Source organism: Camelus bactrianus, chromosome X (assembly GCF_048773025.1).
Source record: "Camelus bactrianus isolate YW-2024 breed Bactrian camel chromosome X, ASM4877302v1, whole genome shotgun sequence".
Taxonomy (NCBI): Eukaryota; Metazoa; Chordata; class Mammalia; order Artiodactyla; family Camelidae; genus Camelus; species Camelus bactrianus.
This window is the reverse complement of record NC_133575.1, coordinates 16385676-16411758: the sequence shown is the minus strand read 5'-3', so window position 1 is coordinate 16411758 and position 26083 is coordinate 16385676. Positions and strand designations below refer to the sequence as shown.

Below are 26083 nucleotides of genomic sequence, written 5' to 3'. Positions count from 1 at the left end.
ACAGATCATAGTTTAAAGACTGAGTGAATAAGTCCATAGTACCAAACTGTGAAAACCATAAGACTTAAGGCTCAAAGTCTAGGTTATAACTATTACCATATGTTAGACATAAGACAGAGCAGCACTTCCTTCCAGCCAAGATCAGCCCCTCCTTGTAAGTAGGATTTCAGATTCTTTCCATGCCCTGTGTCATGGCTAGAACTGTTCATGAAAAATTGGTAGAAAACATTACAGGACAAGAACCAGAAATGTCAATGACTAGCCAGTTAGAGATCAGTAATCATGGCTTGTGGCAGAGGACTTAGGGCCTGGACCCAATCAGGAACCAGAACCAGGCAACACAGAGATAATACATACCAAGTCAAGACCAAGAAACACAGGGGAATCCCAAATGGGGCCCTACACCACACCAGAACAGGCTGGGGCAGGGAAAGTCATGTGTTCAGCCACAAACCTCTCAGGATTCTTCTGGATGTGATTTAAGGTGGCCAGATGATAACTAAGCAAGCCCAGGAGACAGATGAAGAGACAGGACCAGCAGCAATGTCTGAAAACCAAGAGCTCTCCCATACTCCCATGCCTGCTCGTTTACTACATGATCAGGAGTCTGCCGCCCCATGTTCACCATCAAAAGCCACTGTCAGCTTATCTGCTTGTAGCTGCAGCAGATGCTACCTGAGACTTCACAGACAGGGGTCTGGGGAGGCTGGGGGACTGCTAATGGCTGATATCCAATAGACTCTGTGTCCTGATCTGCTCTCTCCCAACCCTCAGATCAGACCACAGGTGCCCGGTAAAGGCGTTTCTGTGCCATGGACACTTCCTTTACTCTGTGCTGTAAGATATACAAATGTCAGACTCAGTTCCTGCTCTCAGGATGCTTAAGTCTTGATGGAAAGATAAAAATAAAATACTTCAAAAAGGGACAAAACGAATGATTCAAGAATTAGAGAGCAGCTCAGTGATTCAAGATATCCTATGGCTGTTTATGACCCACTAAGAAGTAGGCAGTAGAGAAAACTGATGTTATGACTCATGAGAGGAGGACCGCAGAGGGACCATTTCAAGGAGGTGGTGGGAATGGAATGGTTTAAACAGAGGCTCAGAGATAGCCTCTGGACACAGGGAATGTCCCGACCATCATTAATGAACCAGCCTGCTGAGACCAAACAGTTCCTCTAGGGTAATACTTGTTAGACTTTTGGGGCAGAGCAAAATAAGATCCCACAACCCACCCACACCCTCTCTTTTCTTTTTCCAGCATTAAAAGAACTCAGTGATAACAAAGAATTGGAGAGGAACAAAATAAGTATTAAAGTAGTAGTGACGCAGTAATTATGAGAAGAATGATTAACAAAGATAAACCCTAAGAATAATTCTACAATTATGTTAGTGAACACAAAGATAGCAGCAATTGAAAGCCCTGGGACCGATGGAGCACTAGAAAGAAACTGTCACTCTGAAGTTGCAGGAATTCCTCTCTGTGTTGGACATTGCAGCATGGCCATGTGTTGTGTGACAGCCAGACCTTATGATTATGTACTAAACCAGGGTTTCAGAAAAATGCAACATTTTAGTGATTCTTAATAACTCAGTAGCTTTGGGCCATGTATATAACTGAAAGTCTATGGAGTTAATCCCTATTTTCCTGTAAGAACTGAGGAAAGCACTTGCATTTTGGAATCAGGAACCTTTGGAAGTCACCCAGTGAGCACTGGGCCACACTTTGAGAAACACTGCTGTAGGGCAGGAAGTGAGAGTGAATTGGAATGGTCTGCAACTTCTGTACACCCATACACAGCCCCATGGTCTCCAGTGAGTCTCCATCTTGTACCCCACATTGGCTAACCAGCCTTGATTCTAGATTTTGTAGATTTGACAAGAACCATTATAATTCCTTGTTGTGGGAGGCCTGCCCTCTCCATCTAGCACTCTGCCCCACCCCTGGCATCTTCTGTTGATGCTGTCACAATCCTTACTAAAGTGATGTGTTCATTTTTTTAAAATCTTCTTCATGATGGCAGGATATAGTTTCTTAAAGGCTGGGGCATATCGGATACATCTTGAACACACCTGCCTTATTACTGGTGCCCTGACCACAGCAAGTCTGGTGTCCTGAGAAATGTGTTCTTGCAGACTTTCTGTGTCCTTGGATTCTCAGGGAGATTACTATTGACAAGCAACACTAGCTTTTCTCTCAAGGACTAAAGGTAACATTGTTGACCATGATCAGTAAAGGGCTCAGAAATTTGACTTTAATTCATTGATTGTAACTTCATTCCTCTGGGAAACTGAAAAATTAGTGAAAATGTCAAGTTTGGCTCATGTTCCTGAAAAGGGGAGAGAAACATGTAAATCCAAAAGAAAATCATTTAATTTTCAAGAATTCTTTGGCTTTATTTTTCAAAGAATGTCTATATCCAGATAAAACATATTTACCAACCAATCATCCAGAGAGAAGCCATCTCTAATCAAGGAGAACATGAGGTGTTCACTGCTCTTAAATAAATGTTAAGCATTACGCATCATCGTCATTCTTGCTGATTCAAAGGCAAATTTTGAGAGTATTGGCAAAAGAGCAAATTGATTTACTCAGACACTTGATGAAGTGCATTTAGCACCTAACGACAGCTCCTCTGAAATACATGAAACAAAAACTGACAAAATTGAAGGGAGAAATAGATAACTGACCACTATTAGCACAAGACTTCAATACACCACTTTGCACAACGGCTAGAGCAAATAGACGGAAGATCAACAAGGAAATTGTCTCAGTCTGTTTGGGTCAGTATAACAGAACTCCATAGACTGAGTTGTTTATAAACAACTGAAGTTCACTGCTCATAGCTCAAGAGGCTGGGAAACCAAAAGTCAAGACACCAGCAGATTTGGTGTCTGGTGAGAACTTGCTTCCTGGTTCACAGATGGCCACCTTTTCCCTGTGTTCTCACATGACAGAAGGGGCAAGGAAGCTCTCTCTGGGGCCTCTTTTATAAGGGCACTAATTCCATTCATAAGGGCTCCACCCTCATGACCTCGTCACCTCCTAAAGGCCCCACCTCCTAACACCATCATATTGCAGATTAAATTACAACATTTGAATTTGGGGAAGCAGAACATAAACTGAACATTCAGTCTATAGCAGAAACAGAAGACGTGAACAAGACTATAAACCAACTAGACATAACTGACAGCAGTGGAACACTCCACCCAACAATGGCAGAGTACACATTCTCCTCGAGTATACATGTGGCACATTGTCCAGGACCTGTTTCATATTAGGCTATAAAACAAGTCTCAATAGGTTTAAAAGTACTGAAATCATGTTAAAGTATGTTCTCAAACTACAATGGAATGAAATCAGAAGTCAATAACAGAAAGAAGCTTGGGAAATTCACAAGTTGTGGAACTTAAATCACACACTCCTAAGTAACCAATGAGTCAAACAAGGAATCACAGGGAAATTAGAAAATACTTTGAGACAAATGAAAATGAAAATCCAAGATACCAAACTGTGGCATGGAGCAAAAGCAGTGCTTAGAGGGAAGTTAATAGTTGTGAATGCCTGTATTAAAAAAGATGAAAGATCTCAAATCAATAATTAACCAGTCAAATCAATATTAGCAGCTCCATATTTGGGAACCATGCCCTTTATCATCTTAGAGTAAGTTGAACCCACATCTATATAAATGGCAGATGATTAAATTGATGTGTGAATGGAAATATCAGCCCTTTCAAATGGTAAAATGTAGAAAGTTTAAAAATCTGTTTGTATAAATACTGTAACAATATGATAGAAGCTGGGAAATAAAAAGTAATCACCCAAAAGATCACCATTTAGCATAATACTCACGTTGCTATCTTCCCTTCCAGTCTTTTCCCTTGGATTTACATATGAGATGCAGTACAACTGAGTTGCTAACAATATGGAGTTTGGGAGCATGAAGACTTGGTCTCATTACCTTCTACCTTTGTAACGTTGAGCTCTATGTCTCTGTTTCCTCGTTTCATAAAAGGCAGGAAATGGTGCCTCCCTCATAGGGTTTAGGATTAGGGAGATGTGGAGGTTTAGGAAGATGTATTTTTAAAAGTATACCCAGGCACAGCACCTGGGTCAGGGTAATTACTCTTAAATGGGAACTGGTTCTCGTTTGACTTTTTACCTCACATAACATCATTCATAGTGCATGTACAGTTTTGTCTCTTGCTTTTCCCACTTTACATTTTCTCATAAGAATACTTTTTCCAGTTTTATTGGGAAATAATTGACATATATCACTGTATAAATTTAAGGCATATAGCTTGATGGTTTGATTTACATATATTGTGAAATGATTTATAGAAATGGGTTCAGTTAGCATTCATCATTTCATATAGGCACAATAAAAAGAAAAGAAAGGAGATGAAAAAAGAAAACCATTTTTGTCCTTGTGATGAGTACTCAGAATTTGCTCTCCTAACAACTTTCATATCTATCATACAGTCGTGTTAATAACCACAGTCACCATGTTGTACATTACATCCCTAGTACTTATTTATCTTATAACTGCAAGTTTGTAACATATGACTACTTTCCTCCAATTCCCCCTGCCACCCTCTGCCTCTGGTAATCACACATTTGATCTCTTTTTCTATGAGTGAGTGTGTGTGTGTGCTTGTGTGTGTGTGTTTTAGATTCCACATATAAGTGAGATCATATAGTATTATTGTCTTTCCCTGAGAATTTTTTATGTTGCTTTGAGCTTTCAGAATTAAGATGATTTATTTCTCATAGTTTTTGACTTATGATGATTTTCTAACATTTTCCCTCTCCCAGAAGCCAGAGGACTGATTTATTGTTTTACATAGAACTAAACTTTAAAAAACCCCACAAAACCCAACAACTTCTCCAAATGTCTTCTCTGTGGTTTGCTGGAAATTTTTTGTCCTCAATTTTGAAATGTTCCCTGCTTTGACCCAATTAGAGAAGCTCTATCTACTTTCTTTGAAGGAAATGGTTTTATGCTGAGATTTTTCACTCTCTAGTGAAGCCACATTTCTTTTGATTTGTGATGCTCTTTTTTTGGTCCCTGCTCTCCACTTGGTTAGGATAAAGATGAGTATTGCAGTCTTTCTGAACTACATCAAGGTTTTATTCACTTGTTAACCTGCCCGGCAAAGCTATTGTTCTAGGCTCTGGTTACAGCCTGTGTGGGTGTAAAGTACTCCTCAGGGTGAACATGAGGAACCTTTGAGCTGATTGTGGCAGTTGCTTTAAGAGCTTCTCTACAGCAAACACACAGAAGCTTCTTGGATAGTTTCTATTAAAACAGAGATCTGGAGGGCCTAGTATGCGAATTCTCAGGAAGGATTCGGAATTGGTGAGAGTAGAAAAGAGCCCAGAGAAGCCTATTTACTCCGGCCAGCTTGCTCCAAGGTGACTCAAGACCAAATTTTGTAGAACCTTGTATGCTGGCATGTAGATTTCCATGGGCTAAAGGACAGTTACTACTGGCACTTGTCCTGCCCCCAATGCAATGGAACTCAATACCCTATCTCAGTGGTTCTGGGGGCAGGGGGCAATGTTGAGAGACAGTCTGAGTTGTCACAACTTGAGGGAGGTATGTGCTGCTACTGTCATCTAGTGGGGAGATGCCAGGGATGCTGGTAAATATCCCACAATACCCAGGGCAGCCCCCACAACAAAGAATTATCCAGTCCTCAATGGGAGTTGTGCTGAGAGTAAGTGACCCTGATTTACCTACTTGAAAGGCTGATGTCAGGACCAACTTGCAAATGTTCCTTTCCAAGCAATCAATGCATTGCATTTTACAGAAATTAAAACATTAATCAAAAGAGAATAATAATTAATTGCCCAATATTTATCATCTCTTCACATTAATCAGAGACTTAGCAATAAAGCATTCAAATATGATTCTTTTGTCAACTGGTAAACTAAATATATTTATGGTATATGGTACATATGGAATATCCCTGAATTAGAGTATGAGGCCTTAAACACCACTATTTTTCACAGGTTATTTTTTCATCTCAAGTGTATCAGAAAGCAGTAGGTTATCTCAGCAGCTCAAGTCTTTTAAACTATGAAGGTTAAGCATTAAGCATTAGTAATCAACACCAACATTAATGTCATCATTTCCACTGTCATTGCTAGCTTTTATGACGTGCTCGTGATATACCTGACACTGGGCTTCGAGGTTCACATACATTATTTCATTTACTCCTTGTGCTGACTGTGATGCCCATTTCACTTACGGGGGAAAGAAGGCTGAAGAGAGTTCGTGTAACTTGACCCAAATCATCCAGATTATAAGTCACAGAGGTGAGATGCCAACTGTCATCTGTCACACTCCTCAGCCAGTCCTTTTAATCACTATCACCCACTGCATTCTTTAAAAATGTTCTTTTAATTGTAGTCTTACAGACTCTGCCAATATCTCCCTGTGGTAGGTCACAGTAAAGCAAGTAAAGGCTCAAGAGACTGCAGAAACTGTCACCTCGAGGGGACACCACAACTCTAACATGTTGGTTAAATTCTTCATCCAGTTGTTTGTTCATTCATTCATCCACTCATGCATTCATTCAGTCAATCATTCAACAAGCATTTATTAGGCGTAAAGCACACACCAGGTGCTGAGGAGATCAGCTCTGGGGATTCAAATACGAATCAGAGAGTCCACCCGAGGTCAGTGGCATGGGCAGGATTGCCTAGGGGCACAAACAATTTGCTCTCTTTAGGGTCTTGGAAAAAAAGGAAGGGTTCATTAATGTCCATAAATATCCGAGAAAGCATGGGAGACAGACAGAGAAAGGCAAAGGAAGCAAAGGAAAGGAGGAGAGGAGGAAGGAGGGAGACGGAACAGCAGCAATCCTGGCCGCGCCTGGGATGACACTGCCCTGGCCCGTGCTGCCGAAACTTCAGCCCGGGAAGGCCAGGCCTCTGCAGAGCCTGCCTTTGCTCCCGGGATGAGCAAGGGCTTGGCAGGTGTCTCTGTGTCATCGAGAGGCAGCCGTCTCCCACCCATGAAGCCTTTCCTCTCACTCCTTCTCCCACTGTGTGCAGCCCACGCAGAAAACTGGGGAAGTGAATTCCAGGCTGTCTAATCAGGCTCGGCTGCATCGTGACAACCGCTGCTCGTTTTAACTCCCCCCACACATTGTGGCATTTGAGAAAGAGAAGGAATCACGAGGAGCAGATCAAGACTTGCACGTTTAACTCGTACTCCCTCGCCCCCGCTCTCTGCGCGGGAACTGATCATCCCACACCCTCCGGTTTAGGGCTTTACGCAGATGGCGAGGTGGTGGCTGCTTTAATCCCAGGTAGGGTCAGTCAACTGGCTTCTCACTGAGGGAAATTTCTATTAAGCAGAGAACAGACTGGAGTCACTTTCGTACAGGCAGGTGGCACCAAGGCTGCTCAGAACAATTCATCTGGACTGCTGAAAAAACAGCAGAAAGCAAGCATGCCCTACTGCCTGAGAGTCACTGGATGCCTTGGAGAAAGGACAGTGGCACTTCCTTCCACTGAGAAGACCGCCCTTACGTGTTGCAGGCACAGCCGAATCCTTAACACGTAATACACATTTTTTCTGCCTCGCTCTTGCCTCACCTCCAATTTTAGACACAAATGATAGGAATCGTGGCTGCCCTTTAGTTCCAGAGGCATCGATTAATTCCCCAAAACTTACCAAACGGGGTTATTAAGTTCTAAATGTTCAAACATCCATTTATTCAGACTCAATTAATTTTCATTTCCTAACTATTTTGTACATGGCTACCTGGAATTTACTTTGGCTGAATTCACTTTTATCTTTATAAAGTAAGTGAACAGCATGAACTAGATTTGAACGGGAGGATTCAAGTACTAGAATGAACTCTCTCATTTAATAAGTGAACATCTGTGCACCTACTGCACGCCAGGCTTTACCACAGTAGAGACAGGTGATACAAGACAACATCCCTCGACGGACTGACAGCCTAGCTGGGTGTGAATGTGACAAGGGACATTAGCACATAAGAGCTGCAGCAGGAATGAGGAAACAAGACATAACCTTTGAATACAGGTGACAAAAGTTTCTAGATAGGATATTGGAAAAGGATTCTACCGGAAGGCAGTTGAAGAGCGTAAACTTTAGAGGTGGTTCAGGCACTGGTTCATGTCCTGGCTTTGCTATTCTCTTGGTCTGTGATTTGGCTAATCGCTGTTTCTTTTTCTGAAAAATGAGAAAAGTACCTACCGCACAGGGGTGATTTTGCTCCCCACCCTAAGGGACATTTAGCAATGTTTGGAGACATTTTTGCTTGTCACAAATGGTGACAGGGTGGGTACTCTTGGCAGCTAGGGGTAGGGGCCAGGGACGCTGCCAAACATCCCACAACGTGCAGGACAGCCCCCCACCAAGAAACTTCAATAGCGCTGAGGTTGTGAAATGCTGAATTAAATACATAGTGTGTGCAAAGTCCTCAGCGCAGCGGTAGCTATTATTATCGCTAATGACAGCATGTCACCATCGGAAGGAACTTAATTTAAGGCACTGAGCACTGGACGTGCTGGATAGAGTAGGACACACTTGCGCTCCACTCCCAGCCATGTCACGTAAGAAGTCCGTGACCTTGAGCAAGTTCCTGATCATTCTGAGCCACGTCTATAAATAGGAATAATAATCCCGATCTTGAGAGGCGACCATAAAGAGAGTGAGTTGACTCGGATGTGGCATCTGGCACAAACCGGCATCCAGAAAGTTATCATTCCCTCTGCTGTCCCCACAACTTTCCCCTGCCCTCTGCTCTCTGCTCCTTCCAAGAGCAAGGGTTGGTTTGTTGGTTGTTAAATGAAATACTCTCTCAAGAGTAGCTCTGCATACTTCCTGAGGAAATGTGAAAAAGCTCACTGAAAATGAAAACTCACTAATTGTCTGTGACTAATTGAGCTCCCTGAGGCACTGGTAAGCTCCTGGGAGGTCCTCTGTCTCAGTCACCACCTACCTTGAAGCTTTGGAGCTGGAGTCAGTTCCCGAGATGATTTCTAACCTGTAAGTATCCCCTTTCGCCTGGAGGAGGCACTGCAGCCCCATTTTTCAAAACCTGCAGCAGCTCCTGTTTCCAAAGCCCTTGTCTCTTGACAGCAAAATGACAAACATTTCACTTGAGCACTTTCATTTGGTTTTGGAGACTTCAAGGGATTGCCATCTTCTCCCCAGCCACTTTTAACTACCAAATATGTCTGGTTTGTAATTTCGGATCTTTCTCTGAAGAAAATCAGCTTAAGAAATATTTAGAGAGTCAAGCTGCCATTCTCTTACTTCCAAGGAAAAATGAAACAATGCGTTTCAGACACCATATTACTAAGCATTTTGAATGGGCGTGATGTCCAAAAAGAAGCATCTCATCTTTTTAGTAATCTTTTGCACACAACTATGGACTACTGAAATCTGGTCCAGAAACTCAAACAAGATCCATGTCGATCTAAACATCCAGAAGCGTCCTGTGTGCCTTCTCTCTGAATTTAATAATTGAGTCTTGTCTGCTTTGCAATAAGAGTAAAACAGGTAGTCAGTAATAAATACAGATGCCACATAACATGGCAACTTGGAGAAGTTGTGCAACAGCCACTTCAGGGGGCACCGCGGACCAGGCAATGAGGAAAGAGAGGCTTATTCGGAGTTTGATGGCAAAAACCACATCACATATTTTAACTAGAGGCTACTAGTAAGCAATAATATTAACAAGCCCTTGCACTTCATTTTAAGGATTCCAAAGTATTTCTTGGTTCATTCTCTTTCAAGGCTTTCAACAGCTCCATGAGACAGGTGGGACAGGAATCGAATTTGCAGTTCATTCTTATGTGACTTCCAACTGCACCCAGGGTGAGAGATTGTGGAATGTATTGTCATGTTCCTCAAGAGAAAGTTTAAGGCTAACTATTAATTCAAGTCCATCTGTAGGAAATGGGATCACTATGAAGTATGCAGCAGGTGCCAAGGAGGGGTTAGTTACAACCTGTGCTATGGGCTAGAACAGGACAGATAATGGCTCTGCTAATACCCAGAGGGACTTTTCTTACTGATATAGAAAGAGCTAGGATAAATCTATCCACTTGTACCTATAGATATATTTCAAAGGAAAGGTATTATCTCAATTTCCATTTCTATTTACTGTTTTCTTGCTGCCTAATTAAAGAAAATCATATTGTATCCTTTATATGTATATAAACGTGCAATGTACATGCACACACATTTTTGATGCTGGCATGTGAAAATAAGGTTGAAATATCTTACTTTCATAAAGACCAGGTGTCAAAAAAATGGACCTAGGGAAAACTTTAAGATACCCCCAAATCATCAACCTAAAGGTCAGCTCTTCTGGAAAACTCTCCACTGTCACCAACAGCCATGAAATGGTGCCCTGGATTCCCTGCAAAATTATATTTGAAGGTTATCTGTCAGGGGAGAGAGCCTGAGAGTCGTTCTGAGCCAAATCCAACCCAATTATGGGCCAATTACAGACCTGCTTCCACTGCCAGGAGCAGGTTACACCACCAACTGAGCTGGTCTCAGGGCCCCTGGCTGGCAGGGAATCCCAGTGCATGGGAAGAGCTCGTGGCCTAGATAAGACAAAACAGCTGATAATGCTCAGAGAGCAGAAGAGATGGCAAATGCAACTGCGTTATAATGAGCCCTGAACCTCCTCACCATTTTGCTGCCATCCCTTCATAATCAATTCCAGACTCAGTTTTCTCCTGGGTGGCACCCTTTCTCCCTTGGTGATCAAATTATGAAATTCCAAGAGGTAGTAGGCAGGCTTTGCTCCCGCACTTGGAGACAACCTGCTGCAATCCTGCAGTCTTGGCTACAGTGCTAACTAGGAACACAGTGCCTGAATACCCACATCACCAATGACAACCTTACTGAACATGTAAGAGTTAAAATAACAAGAAAGTTGAGTTAGAAATTTGTGTTAGGTAAAAACAAAGCTCTATTAAAAATCAAAACAAATTTGTGAATTTTGGCTGGCACTTCCAACCGACTGAGATCATTTCAGGCCCACACTCTAGCACCCGACAATGTAGTTATTCCTCCAGGCTGGCTTTGCATGTCTGATCTGTCAACTTGAGACACAAGCTCGTCCTTATATTTAACTGAGATCTTGAGGAGAGTGGAGACAAGGCAGCACCACGGACAGCATCCTGTGGGCTGTGGCCATGGAAACTCTTCAGATTGGCTTAGAGTAGTGGTTCTCAAACTTTCTCGTGCATCAGCATCATCTGGAACGCTTCCGGAAACTTAGACTGCTGGGCCCCACCCCGAGAGCTTCTGATTCAGTAGGTCTGGGATACGCCTGAGGATCTGCTTTCCTGACAAGTTCCCACGGGCTGCAGCTGCTGGTTTGGGGACCTTACTTTGAGAACTACTGAACTAGAGCCATCAATCTGGACGGTTTAGATTTGGACATTCCAAATCCCCTAACTACCTCATCATGTGGTCCACAGTTTTATAGCTGATATCCAAATGTATAGTGAGCAACTTGGCCATATTTCCTTGCTGAAATTCAGATACATGATGCATCAATGAAACAACAATTGTTAGTGCTTATAATAGTGCTTCCAAGGGTCAAGTTCTGTCCCAAGCACTTTACCTTGGAATTCTTAAATAAGTTAGTATTAGAGCTCCATTTTACAGGAGAGAAAACTGAGGCACAGAGAAGTTATATGACATCCCCAAAGTGGCACAACTAGACAGTAAGGTGGCCAAAATTCAAATCCAAGCTGTCTGATGTTTAACCACTGCCCCAGGCTGATTCTCCATGTGGCAGATAGAGTAAATTCCACGGGAGTGAAATGTACCGTGTAAATTAAGAGGGAGAAAGAATCCTAATATAATGCATGAGAAATTCTGCCAGTGACATCAACTTACCTACCAGTCACTTAACCTCACTGATACATTATTTTCTGTAACTATTTGTTAAGTTCTAACACTGCTACAGTCCAAGGGTTGGCAAACCAGGGCCCAGGAGCCAAATGCAGCCCACCATCTAGTTTTCTTTTCAAAATCTTTTTATCCTGAGATAATCTTAGATTCACATGCAGTTGCATGAAATAATATAGAGCTCTCTGGATGCAATGATTGGGAAGAAAGAAGAATCATTTTTGCAATCTCTGTAGAAATCTTTCTAAGGAAAGCCTTGCCAAGTTTCAAATATATGCAGAGACCAAAAAGCTAGATTTGATAATCTTCATTCAAGTATACTGTTACAAGTATCTAGGTAGTGAACGAAAAATACAAAAGAGATTCTAAATTTGAACATCTTTCAAGTCCAGTGCAAGACAGGACCAGGATCTCAGCTACTTGGATGACCGACAGGCAAATGTATAGCTTTTCTCAAATATTATGACACAAGAACTGAAGGCAGTTTCTGAACAACTGAGTTGTCCAGACTTGGGCCTTGGGTGAGAATCATTTATTTTTACTCTAGTTATCTTAGTCCTGGAGTCAGGCAGCAACAAATTGCTGGATAGAGTTAGACCCATTTTCAGTGCTGACTACACACTAGGATCACCTGGACCTGTCTGAGCCCCACCTGTGACCAGTAATTCTTTGGGAGGATTTGTTTCAAAAGACCCCCAGGTGAGTCTAATGTGTAACTCGGGTCAGAAGGACTGAGTTAGAGGATGTTTCGCAGATCCTTCATGGACAAACCAAACTGAAATACGTCTTGCTTGGGAAAGTATTTTTTTGGTGGAATGTCAAGGTTGCTGGTATGAAAGTCTCGAAATGTGGAAAACAGCTTTGTATTCTTGGAAGGCCATGCAGCGTGTATGTGGAACTTATTCATAGGGTGATCCAGGGGTGAGCCACAGCCTCTATGTGGGGTGGAGATAATAAACTATCCAGACTGGCACATGAGTCCAGAACAACAGCCATATTGGGCTTAGAAGGGACTGAAGGTACACTTGTCCCCACTAGTGAGTGTGCTGAGCCTTGTTAGTGCTGTAATGTGTGTCTACCCCAAGATATGTAGAGTCATATTCTCACAGGTCAGGGCACCATCAATGTCATTTAGTCTAACCAAGACTCAGCCCAGTCCTCTTCATACCTGATGCTTTCCAGATATGTCCCCCGCCCTGGAGAGTCACTTGGGTTTAACCATTGACTCAGTAACTTTTGACCTCTATCCCAATTCATCTCACACTAAACACTGCTAGGGGTGCTCTTCCTTCCAAATAATCCCAGTTACACCCTTTGGAGTGACTTATTAAGAGCAGAGCCCAAGTAAGTCCCACTTCATTGGAATTTCTTTAGACTGTTCAGTCTCTGGGTGTAAACATAATGTAAGTGGGTTATGTTTTTGGTATGATGTGCTAAGGACTAATTGCCGGGTGTTGAACTGTTGCACTGTAAGCTTTGGTTCAAGGCCAGATAGCTATGTTGACCTGCTCCCACAAAGTTGAATCCATGAATTCTCAGGATGCCAGGTCTCTAGACACTGGCTATTCACCTTTTTAGAAATGCTCAAAGCAATATGGTCCTACCCTGCAGCTAGGATCTGATTTTGGACATAAATTAAATGCCAGCTTTTCATGAGTTCTATCAATAACACCTATTCATTGACATATAAAATATAAGAGCTGGATTTGACCTAAGGCAACTGTATCAGTTACATATTGCTGTATAACAAATTACCCCCAGTCTGGCAGCCTAAAACAAAAATATTATTTCAGAGATTCTGTGGGCCAGGAATTCAGAAGTGGTTGAGCTGGGTGGTTCTGGCTGGCATCCCCCCTGAGGTTGCAGTCCAGATGTTGGCTGGAAATGCAGTCATCTAAATACTTGACTAAGACTAGAAGATCCACTTCCAAGATGGCACACTCATGCCACTGGCTGATTGGTGATGACTGTTATCAGGAGGCCTTGGTGACACTGGGCTGCTTGAGTGCCCTCACAACATGTCAGCTGGCTTCCCCCAGAACCACTGATCCCAGAGAGAGTAAGGCACAAGCTGTGATGGCATTTATGACTTAGTCTTTGAGGTCACACTCAGTCATTTCTGTAATATGTTGTTGATTATACAAGTCAGCCCTACTTGGTGTTGGAGAGGTCTATACGAGGGTAAGAATACCAGGAGGCAAGACTGGCTGGGGGCCATCTGGGAGGATGCCTACCACAGCAACCTAGCCCTCTATTATTTTTTTACCAGATGAGAAAACAGGTCTGGAGAAGTGAGGTTTTGTCTAAAGTCACATAGGCTTAACATTTCAGTATTTGCTTTTCTTTCAACCCTACTGATCCTCACCACCCACAATTTCTTGTATTTATTTAAAACACCAAATGTTGTTTATCTTTGGGAAGATTAGAAAGATTATTTCCAAATGTGAAGCCAGTTTCCCTGATGTTTTTAACAGCAGAAGCTTTTGTAAACCAGACAACATATAAGCAAAGTGCAGGCTCTGAGCACTTTGGGGAAGGTTTTTCTTCACTTTCTTGAGTCATTAGGCAGGAGGTTCTCCAAAAGGAGGGAGAATAAAGCAGATGCTCTTAGGGCAAGTCCAGAAGCAAACCAGAAGTTCAGGGTAGGAGGGATAAGTCTTAGCTTTATCACACCACCCCCGTGCAGATTTGTTCTTATATTGTGATAGTTTTCCTATTCTCTTTTGATCTCTGAAGGTGAAAACGAAAACAGCAGATAGTAACACCAAAAATCAAACCATCCTCCTTGGGCAATGCCGCTGTGTTAATCCCAGATGAAAACCAGTGAGCAGACACAGGGGCTTCCTAGGAGAAGCACAGAATTTTTTTTTCCCGAGAACACACACACAGATTTTTAAGCACAAAACTCTTAACTGTGATAAATACTATCATTCTTTTCTTTTCAGGATCCTCTTTCAAACAGCCCTCTTCTAAGAAGGACAACAACAGGAAAGAAACCCTTTATATAGTCTCTATCCCTTTTTGATCAGTTAAAAAATGGCAAGGCCTGTCATCTCTGATCAACCTAACTAGCCAGGACACAGGACAACTTTCTCTCTGTGTGACCTATTTTGTCTAATGGGCCCACTCCTTTGCCCTCTGACAAGCTACCTTCTCTCCTGAGTTCCATTTATAGCAGGCCTTTATTAATGGTTAAATTGTTAGGAACTGGTCTGTCTCCCTCCCAAGGCTTATTTCCCCCGTTCAATAAACTAAGCCATGGGAACGGAGAGACTGTCCATTTCTGCTTTATTTAAGCTCAGATTCTTCCTAGCCCACAAAATACTGCACACTGACAGGTGAGAGCCCGCCCAGCAGTTTGTGGTCACTAGTGATTTGTCTCGTATTTAGTAATGCTTGGGAGGTCCCTGGGAATTTGTCTAAGCCCCTGATGGAAGTCTTGAGGTCTGGAACAGTGATGCTTCAGTGAGGAGCCCCCGGGCCTTTGCTGATGGTGAAGGGCGGCCCTTCTCAATCCTCAGGCAAGAGCCTGTGGACAAGGGCTCCTGAAAGGGTTGATCCCTCTCTGCAACTTGAAAGGTCTGCATATGCCATTCATCCATCATGCTTGTCATTGAGCAACTGGTGCAGTAATGGCCCATGGCTGGCAAAGTGACCGGTGCACTTGACTCCTTAAAGCCTTTTCTCCTTGTTTTTCATCACCAGAGCCCTGCAACTAACAGATTTTTTTTAAAGCTAAAAACACAAAAGTGATCATGTCACTGCCTCACTAAACAGCCTTCAGGTACTCCCCATTACCCCCAGCGCCTGCACTGAAGGACTCAGACTCACCAGGTTTTCCCCACTTGTATTTCTGCTCACCCAGAGCATTCCTCGCTCCAACCACAGTGAACTACTTCCGGTTCATGGAGGTGCCATGCTGACTCTAGGCCTTTCCACATGCTCAGAATATGAGTTTCCAGTCTTCCTCTCCTCCCCTACCCAGGAGCGGGGTAACTCCTCCCCATCATTCAGGTCTCAGTTTACATACTATTTTGGAAAAGCCTTTCCAGAGCCCCTTAAGCTGGATAAAGCATCCACGGCTTCCTGAGTTTGTCCCATCACAGCTGCATCCATCACCATGGAAGAGTCGACTGCCATCACTTATTTTACTGTCTGACTTTCCTTCTAGATGTTCAGTTCCATGAAGGGGGATAACTTGTCCATTAATGTGTCCACAGTGCCTACCGAATAAATTTTCTAGCATATATTGTAACCAAATATAACCAGGCATCTGGTTTCCATCTTTAAGCCCATTTAAGCACAGAGCCTCCTCCAAAAGGAACACTGCTCACTGAAAATGGCCTCAAAAAGGAAGGCAAATCTTCACTGAAGAGTTACATTGTAAAACAACCTAAACATTCTCTTGATTCATTATCAGCCCAATAGTCCTTCATCCTAGAGACTTCTAACCCCAAATCTCTCTTCATTCTTCCCCCAATCCAGTTATTCACTGACTGCCCCAGCCTTTCTTCTTTCCTGTTGTTTCAACTCAATTCACTGCTTTCAATTCTCCTCTTTACCTATTTAGACCTCCAACAACCATCAACCTTTAAGAACCACAAAGAGTTTGAAGCCAAGATGACAAAGACTCAATCTTGTTTGGAAAGCAGAGGCAGCGGCAGGGATGTCTTGATTTATCAGCTTTTTGGGGTCTTCAGCTCAGATTAATAGTAAGAGTACACACATGTCAAGTGTTCACCATGTGGGAGGTACTCCGCTAAACGCTTGAATATGTTATCCTCACAACACCCCTATGAGTTTGATACTATTATCTTCCTGTGCTTCAGAAGAATATTTGCCCAAGGTGACACAGCGAGAAAGTAAGATGGCTGGGATTTGAAGGCAGAGTCTGTGCTGAAGTGTCTCCACAGTAGGCATTCAGTAACCAGTTGAATTTATAGACAGGGTCCACTGGGGAAGCAGCTTGGAGGCTGGCAAGGCAAAGGGTGTTAAAGCAATGTCTTTGATAAATTGATTGCAAGCACATGTCAAAGCTTTAGTTCAAAGTTGCTTAAAGAAGCTTCAAAGAGCCAGTTCCAAAACTTTGAATAGGAAAAAGTGTGGTTGGATAACACTGTTAGACCGGCTACAAGTGGTCTTTAAACTCTGTCACAAGGCTAATTTAGCAAGGCAGGTAAATCTAATTTCCCAGAAGGGGCTTTTCATCTCATTAAAGCTGATCAGAAAACCACCCATATGTTTTATCAGAAATGCTTCCCAGAAGGGACCATTTATCATACCAGAGCATACAGCCTTCCAGCTCAGGTTTGGGATCATTTTCTTTTCACAGAAACAGCTCTGTCTAGAGTGCTGGGGTGGGGTTTCTCACCCTCGGCACTACTGGCATTAGGGCCAGGGAACTCTTAGGAGTGGGGCTGTCCTGGGCACTATAGGCTGTTTAGTGCATCCCTGGCCTCTGCTGACCTGATGCCAGTGGCACTCCCTCCTCCTGGTTGTAATAAGCAAAAAAGGCCTCCACATATTGCCAAATGTCCCCTGGGGGTGCAAAATACCACCCCTTTCCTTAAGAACCACTGTTCTAGACCCTTGATTCTCAAAGTGTGGTCTGCAGACCAACCATAACCGCATCCCCTGGGGGAGTTACTAAAAAGACACAAACAACCTCAGGCCTCACCCCAGGCCTCCTGAGTCAGAATCTGCAGTTTAACAAGATCCCCAGGTGCTTCCTCTGGACATGAAAGTCAGAGAAATGCTTCTAGGCCTGTGGCTCTCAACCTTGTCTGCACATCAGAGGCCTTGGAGCTTTAAAAAAAATACTGATTCCACCCCAGAGACTTCTGATGTCATTGGTCTGGGGCAACCTGGGCCTTCTGATTTTTAAAACTCCCCAGGTGATTCTAATGTGCAGCCAAGTTTGTGCTCCTGTTCTGGGTGGTTTAAACAGCACCCACAACAGCCTCTAAACAAGATCCCACATCTCCGAAGACCAAAGTGATGCTTCTTTTCTTTCCATGAAGAGCCTTCTTTTTTGACTTCTTATCACTTTTAAGATGACAAAATTAAAGGCCTTTGATGATGGCTTCAAAAGGTAGGCTATAACTTTAAAAATAATGGTTGGGATGATTTGGGAAAAAATGAAGGCATTGATTTAAGCTTGTCCAGATGATAGCTTTTTAAAGATGGGCCATCAAAATCATCCCTCTAAATCTTGCTAATTAAAAATTTCTGTACTTGAAAAAAACCCCAACCATTAAATGGCAAAAACTATCAAGAAAACTGTTTTGCATGAAATATACAATTGTATACAGAGCCCATGCAAATTAGGAAGCAAAACATTAGCACCTTAACAGATAAATAAAGGAAGTGAACTCACAATTCACAAAAGTGGATGTGTAATTAGTAGAGAAGCATGAGAAAATGTGCAGCCTCATTAGTCATCAAAGGGATGCTCAATGAAAAAAGCTACCCGTTTTCCTCTTGTAATAGTCACAGAAAAGAGTGGGAAAATGATCATGAAATAGATACTTGCTCATTCCCTCAAAAGATACTGTCTTCTTATAGCAGGCACTAAGCCAGCCTAGCTGGTGAGGGTGTGGGGCTTAGTAAATGGAGAAAGCTTCAGCCATTGTGGATTTAGGCCCAGTTAGGCCTTGATGGATACCATCCTAAAGAAAGTGTGTGGAAAAAGTTTTGTTCATTTAGGATAGCAAAACTGATTAAGAACCTAAGCGCCCAATCATAGGATTATGATTAAGTAAAATCTCATATGGAATAGTCCAGACACTGTGATATAATGAATGATAAATCAAACAAGAATACAAACAGTAGAAAACTGGACAGATGATCCAGTAATCAAGCAAGTTTTGAAATGCTACATGGTGTCGTCCCCACACCCAATACACACAACATACATTTGTATGTTTAAAGCTCTGAGGAGCCCCAAAACTAAGAAGATGGTTTATCTTTGCTTAACCCGGTATTCCTCAATTTATCTTACCATGGAAAGTTTTTTTCCCCCTCTTCACTCCCTTTTAGAGGTGAAACTTGTTTTATCATCTCTGGGAACTAGTATTTCTCAAACAAACGAACAAAACCTTGATGATATACTGTTTTATCATCTCTGGGAACTAGTATTTCTCAAACAAACGAACAAAACCTTGATGATATACTGGCATATATGGTAGTATTTAAGAGCCATGTAAAAATAAAAGCTATATATGGGTAAATACATACATTAAAAAAATTCATGAAGCTGTTCACTTAAGATGTGTTCATTTTACTCTATAAAAACATTAAAAAGAAACTGTAAATTCTGAGAAGGCAAAAAATTTTCTTAAATTAAATGTTGGCGTTCATTAAAACAAGTACAAGAATGTTAAGTCAAATTATTTCTAAACTACAGATATATTTCTATGTATCAGTTGTTCGCGCAGGGTGCCTCTAATACTGTCAATATGTACAGATAACTTATGCCCATTTTATGCATTTTAAAAAGAGTTCATTGTAGGGGCTAAGAGCTCCAGACAGGGTTTTAATCCTGGACTAGCCACTAACTAGCTGTGAGACCCTGGACTAGTGACTCAACCCCTCTGGATTTTAATTTCCTAATTTCTAAATGAGGAACAGTAAGAAAAGTCTAGTTCCTTGCATCTTTGAAAATAGTTTTACTGTTTTAGAAGATTATAAACCTTTATCGGTACATTTTTGCCTGATGGTACATCAGCAGCCAGGTTTTTAATTTGAATACTGAGAACTTGGACCACTCACTACGATCACTGTTACTGTAAAAACTAACAAAATGTTAATCAGCTCTAAGGGGATCTCCATGACAATGCACTTCCCAGAATGCCTTATTGGGGAGAAACAGGGACACCTAAGTTTATTTCATATGTTCTGTTAAATTAAGAAATTGGTTTTCCATTTGGACGTCCCAGGACCTCTGGCTGCCACTGACTGTACCAGACAGATCAAAGAGGATACTGGGTATTACTGATGTAAGCACCGTTGTCCCTAGGTCTCAAATGCTCAGGCCTAAACAACATAAAAGGGTTTTGCTGTCTTTGGAAACTGAGAACCTCTTGGTTAAGACTAGTCTACTTGACTTGTCTGTCACTTTGTCTACCTCTGCGTGTCACTGAGCTCTGCTTTATTAGGAAGTCTTGGGTAAGTGCTCCTACAGTAAAATCTGTGGCCCCTTTAGAAATAGGGAGGTCTGTGCTCTGATGGATGGCGAAATTGACCAGAAAACCAGGAGCCGCGAGTGGTGACTGGTCGTGGATTATGCCCCTTACTCCACCAAGATCTCCCCCAACAAATTCAGTATTGTCCCAGCTGCCGGCCCCTGACTTGATGTCCAGTGCAACAAACTCTCAATACAATAGGATTCAAAACCCCTTTTTGAACTTATCTTGTATGAATTTGACCTGGACATGCAAATTTGTCTTTTCCTTAAGGTCACTCAAATTCTCCACATGGGGCACATAACACTCACTATTTGACTCTGGATTTTAGGTGCAGAATTTTACTGGAAAAAAATGCCCTGCTTTTTGTGTCTTTCTCATCTTCCCTGCTTTTACTAGTTATTGGAGGAAACATATTAGTTTTTACTTTATCCACCAAAGGCTTCATCATGCACAGAAGCCAATTTGGGTGGCTATTTCACAGCTGAAGCTTCAAAAATGTTTTTATTTGGTTTTGTTTCTTCTACTTCATGAGTGGCTAGTGGGGATAAAATAAAGAGTTCTGGGTTTGGAGTTACCAGGGTACAGTTTCTCCCCGACCTTGGTGTGGGGGTGCAGTAAGAACCTTAGTTGTAGCTTGTACTGCCTTCCTCTCCATGTGGTCACAATGATTCCATGGGCCAATGTGTGTGAACGTGTTTTGTAAACTCTAGAAGACTCCGCAAATGCCCTCTGATAAACTCCAGGGCTTCCACCAGTTTGCTCTGGGTGCCTGGTCGGCCACTGCATATGGAACCGGATGGAACATGAGGCACCGCCTTTCTCTTGACTACTTTTGAGTGTCACTGTGTTTATGGCTCTATGATTTAGCACCACGTAGGAGGAAGTAATCATTGTACCGCCCCCGAGAGGCTGTTTAAAGGACCAAATGCAGATGAGCGTTGAGTGGACTCCATTTCCTAAATGATGTATGTGGGGCCGTGGCAACTGAGTAGCAAAGCTATAAATGGGTCATGGCAAGGCGTAAACATCACATGCTCCTCAGCCTGGACTGAGAGTGACACATGGGAGCTATCTGGTGTGTCACCCTCGCACCAGCCAAGGGGTGCCTTTCCCAATGTAAACTTTTTTTGCTTAGGTACAAAAGGTGTGTGGGGTACCTGGAGAGTGACTTTCAGCAGGGGGCCTCGCATTCCCCATCGTCCTCACAAATGTCCCGGACAGGAGAGCAGGACGCAGGAGAGTGGCTGACAGCTGTTCTCTAGGCAGCAAAGCAGTGCGGCCAGGGACATGGCCCAGCACACTTGCATTCCAATAACCCGACAAACAAGTGTGCTTTACAGCACGGGCAATTTTAGCTCTGGATCCCTTCCCCTTGTTCTCATTTTTAAATTCGAGCCCTGACCCCAGTCTCTGAATTCCCAGATTCCTGTACTGCGGTAACATAAAGGCATTCTGAGAACACGCTGAGTCTCACAAGGGCAAGGACACAGACTCTGTTCCTCTGGGGGTCTGGCAGTCCCGGAAGGACCATCTGTGACCTTTCTCATCAGCAGTGTCCTGAGTCCAGGGTTGCTGGGCCCTCTCGGGTTCTCTCGGGACCCAGGAGGGAGGGAGAGGCTGGAGGAGGGCAGGGTGGTCTGGAGAACGACGACTGCAGTGACTCCTCTGTGCCGTCTGCTGCCTCCTGTCAGGCTCCGGCTAGAGGAGAGATCCAAGTTCACTTTATAGATGAAATGTGGTAACTGTGTCCAGTCAGTAGCTCCTCCAGCCCCACATGAAGCGCCGTTTCCCTGGGGCTAGTATTGCATGAAGAACTGTGTGTTTGCTTTTCCTAAATAATGTGATGATCTCAGTGGCCACGGTGGTCTGGGCAAACTGGATCAAGGTTTCTCTGTGTTTTCAAAACTGTCTTAAAGTCACAGAGGTCCACAAGCTGAACCCAGTCATGAGTGGCATCTTAGGGTTTTTAAACAGTTACTGAAGGATCATGGCAAATGGCTCCCCACGTATTTCTCAGTGTATCTCTAATTCCACCTACTTGAGACGGATTTGTGGTGGTCAAAGTCCCCATCAAGCCCATCATAGAAATGGTTCCCATTTCTGGTTCCAGATGGTGCTTCAGAGTCTGGACAGTTCTTGGAGAGAAACCATACCTCACAGAACATGCTGCAGTGACAATTTGCTATGAATCATCACCCCTTCCATGCTGTTCAGGCAAGCCCAAGGAATGTCTCGGTTTCCAGGGCAGCTTGATATGGGCCTCTTCCTTGGCCAGAGAGATGGGCCGGATGTCACCCAGCACAGTGACCACAGCAGTAAAATGGCTTGAGCACACCCTGGCCATGGTGGGGCTACGGCCGGGGCCAAGGACAGCTGTGACAGCACAGGGGGACGGAGCACATTTCATCAGCGCTGCTGGGTCCTTGCCTCTGCGTCCCCTCGCTCACTCCCGCCGCCTCACATTTCTGGTCCTGTCCTCACTTTTCCAGCGCTCCAACTCACCCGTCCCCAGGCAATGGGATGGAGAAATGAATAGGACATGTTCATCCCTTCAGAGGGTCATGGCCTAGAGGCAGGACAGCTATGGCAGGAAAGAGAGAGGAGAGAGAGGATGCCTAGAGGCAACTAATTACAATGCAGCCTGGGACCTGGAGAATTGCGGGGGTGAGTGGGTTGTAGTCAAAAGTTAGCAGCTGAGAGGGAGAGGCCTGAAGGCTGTCACCCTGTGACACAGGCAGTAAGTGTCCAGCAAACTTGGTGCAGGGTGCGGGAGGGAGAGTGGACAGAGACAGGCCAGCGTGGTGGGCCGGGTGACACTGTGAAGTTGCTGGTCAACAAGTAAGTTTCACCCAGGAAATCCTGGGCTGGGAAGGAGGTGATATCTTGCTTCTTCCTGGTGAATGCCCTGGACTGAAAATTGAGTTTCTAAAAAAAGAAAAAAAGATGCTACAGAAATAGAAGAGTCCCTGCTAGGCAAAGTGTTATGAGCTGAACTGTGTCCCCCCCAAAACTCATGCATTAAAGTCCTGGCCCCCAGTACCTCAGAACGTAACTGTATTTGAAGATAGAACTTTAAAGGGGTGATTAAGTTAAAACGAGGCCATTAAAGTGGACCCTAATCCAATCTAACTGGTGACCTTATGAGAAGTTTGGACAATAGACAGCAGGGTTGTCTGTGCAGAGGAAAGACCGTGTAATGATACAATGAGAAGGTGGCCGTCTGCAAGCCAAGGAGAGAGGCCTCAGGAGAAAGCAAACCTGCTGATAATCTTGACCTTGGATTTATAGCCTCCAGAAGTATGAGAAAATTTCTGTTCTGTAAACTACCCAGTCTCTGGTATTTTGTTATGACAGCCCTAGGAAACTAAGACACTTGGAAACTCTTCCAGTTAAATTATTCTGAATCGTTAAAAAAAAAAAAAAGCAGCCTCTGCTGACTTGTGGGCAATGTTTTCAGTTCTGCCATCATTAATACCTTCCTGCCTTCCCCTCTGGTTCCAGAACCATCCAGATCTTCTTTGTCAGTGGCATGGCAGGAGCCCCAGAGTCAGGACACTGGAGTCCAAATCCCAGTTTTTCTATTTACCAGCTATGAGACTTTGAGTTACTCACTTTGCTTTTTGCACCTCAAATGTGTGTCATCTTAACAATGAGTATAATACAACCTGCCTCACAGCGATGCTCTAAGGTTAGATGACACAACAGGCTTTGTAATCTCTAAAAAAATACACAGGAAAGCAAAGCTGCCTAAAAGACCTCTGCTGCAGAATTCCCCTCCAAGCTCACCAGCTACAACTGGGTCCCATGGCTGCTCCGAGCTGTAAGAGAGACCAGGAAACAGAGTATTTGGCTACCAGCCTTGTAGGAGAGAAAAGCAAGGAAGAAGGGGGTTGTGAATGGATATGGGGTAAGCCAAGCTATACTATCTGCCCCAGCAAAGGTGGAGGGGACCCTGGTCTGTGGAGTTTTCTTTCTACAGTCATTGGTAATAAAAAAAAAAAAGAGAGAGCATTCTATTTCTTAGAAAAGATTCAGCCCATTCACATAAGTAAAACAGACAAGAAATGACAGCAAAGAATAATGGAAAACAAATGTGTAAATAAGGCTCAACCATCCTGACATCCCAAGAGCCATTAAAAGAAGTGGCCTCATTATCAATTAGCTATCGCTGCATAAACAACCACCCCCAGGTCCCATGCCTTACAAAGAAAGCACTTATTACGCTGGCTGATGCGTCTGTGGCTCAGCTGATTTAGACCGGGCTCACTTATGTATCCACGTCAGCTCCACACGCTACTCACCCTTCTGGGATCTGCAGGCCAGCCTGGGCATACCCTGTCTGCGGCAATGGCAGACGTGCAGGAGAGTCGCCAAGAACATGTGATGCCTCTTGAGGCTTAAGCTCCGAACTGGCACACCATCACTTCTGCCTCATTCCACCGGCCGCAAGTCACATGGCCCAACTCAGGCATGAGGAATCCTACCCTGTCCACAATGGTAGGAAACTGAAAAGCAACAAGGCAATGGGGATGGATCTAGGGAGGGGTGGAGGACTGGAACCATGAAGGCAAATTTCCCACAGGCACCAAAGGTCTTGCAAGTCAGTCTTAAGGTTAGCATTATACTCTAATCCTTCAGATGGAAGCCATCCTAATTTAGCTGGGAATTACTTGAATCCTTAGAGTCAGAGTTGATGGTCGCACCTTCTACTCACTTTACATTCATGGACTCAAGCTGAAGTTTTCCAGTGAAAATGAAGCCTTCAAGTTTGACTCGTGCCTATCAAAATGATTTACAAGCCGTCCCTAAAAACATCTCACAAAAACTAAAGTAACCATTCCTTTGGTTTCTTCTTTGCAGGCTTGATGTGAAGAATTGGAGAGTAAGAGAATGGATTCAAAGGAAAATTGCTCACTAAGAAATTTTATATATTTGTATGAAGATTATGAACCTCCCGAAGGCCTGAGACTCTAGCAGAAAAGTCCTGTTTGTGCATTTCCATCTCTTCCTTCTAGTTGGCTGCACTACTTACGTGCACTTATCTTCAGGTTTGGCAGCTTGCAGAGCAAAGCAGCTCAAGAATTCACCACTTGGAGGGTGTGCTTTTGAGGAGGGATATGATTTTATGGAGAAGGATATTGATTAACAATGATTTTGATGGAAAGTTCTCTAAGCTACTTCCCACACTATTTTGGTCAAATATTTGGAATGTATTTTAGTTCTTCACCTTCTAAATTAATGTCAATAAACTTTTTATGAGGTCAAATAAATATTTGAGTAAATGTAAAATGTGCATCTCAACTAATTAATTTTCATATCTTCAGAGAGCTACATACTCCCCCATGTGGAGAGAGGTGAGATACAAGCACCAACCAAATTCCACACTGCGTAAGCGGGGCTTCTCATTCTGAATTATCGGGTACCACGGGGGAGACTATGGCTGACTGATCATTGCAAATCAAGTTAAATACTTCCTGAGGAACTGGGTATTGATGATGTTCCTCCTTTGAGGACGACTTTTATGGTGAGTACATTTTACTTCCATGGAGGCTCAGGAATTCCCATTCCCCATGTGGAATTGCATCCATTATAAGGCACAATAAAATAAAGCTGAGAGATCAGAATGAGAGGGTCAGATCATAGCTTAGCTGTCCAACGCAAGACATGTCTCCTGCTGCTAAGATGGAGAGTCTCCGTGCAACAATCATATACCAAAAAAGAATCACCCATGTCCCGCTAGAGTCTTCTGATCTTCCCAGATGTCCGGGCAACTGCAGAGTATGAAGATTTGAGGGACCAGGCTCTCAAGATCATGCAGTTTTAGAGACAAGTGTGTTACCTACCTGGTATGCAGAGATCCCAACACCCTGACTTTTTTCTTCACTTCATTGCTTACCATTTTTAAAAAATCAGATGTATTTTGAAACATCTCAAGCATAAATTAGTCTTCAGCTTTTCTGTTTCGTAGAGACT

At 43.3% G+C, this 26083-nt stretch overlaps 1 protein-coding gene across 2 annotated transcripts in view; it reads left to right on the top strand.

Moving 5' to 3' along the window:
• SMPX (small muscle protein X-linked) overlaps positions 1 to 25399 on the top strand; it is a 49452-nt gene extending 24053 nt beyond the window's left edge. The window contains exon 5 of one of the 2 annotated variants that reach the window (XM_010970296.3): positions 24971 to 25399. The gene's annotated coding sequence lies outside the window, so the exon portion shown is untranslated. Of the gene's footprint in view, positions 1 to 1261; positions 3834 to 24970 lie in introns of those variants that run through there. The other variant, XM_074360077.1, reaches the window with a different exon arrangement.
• Positions 25400 to 26083: the final 684 nt, after the last annotated feature.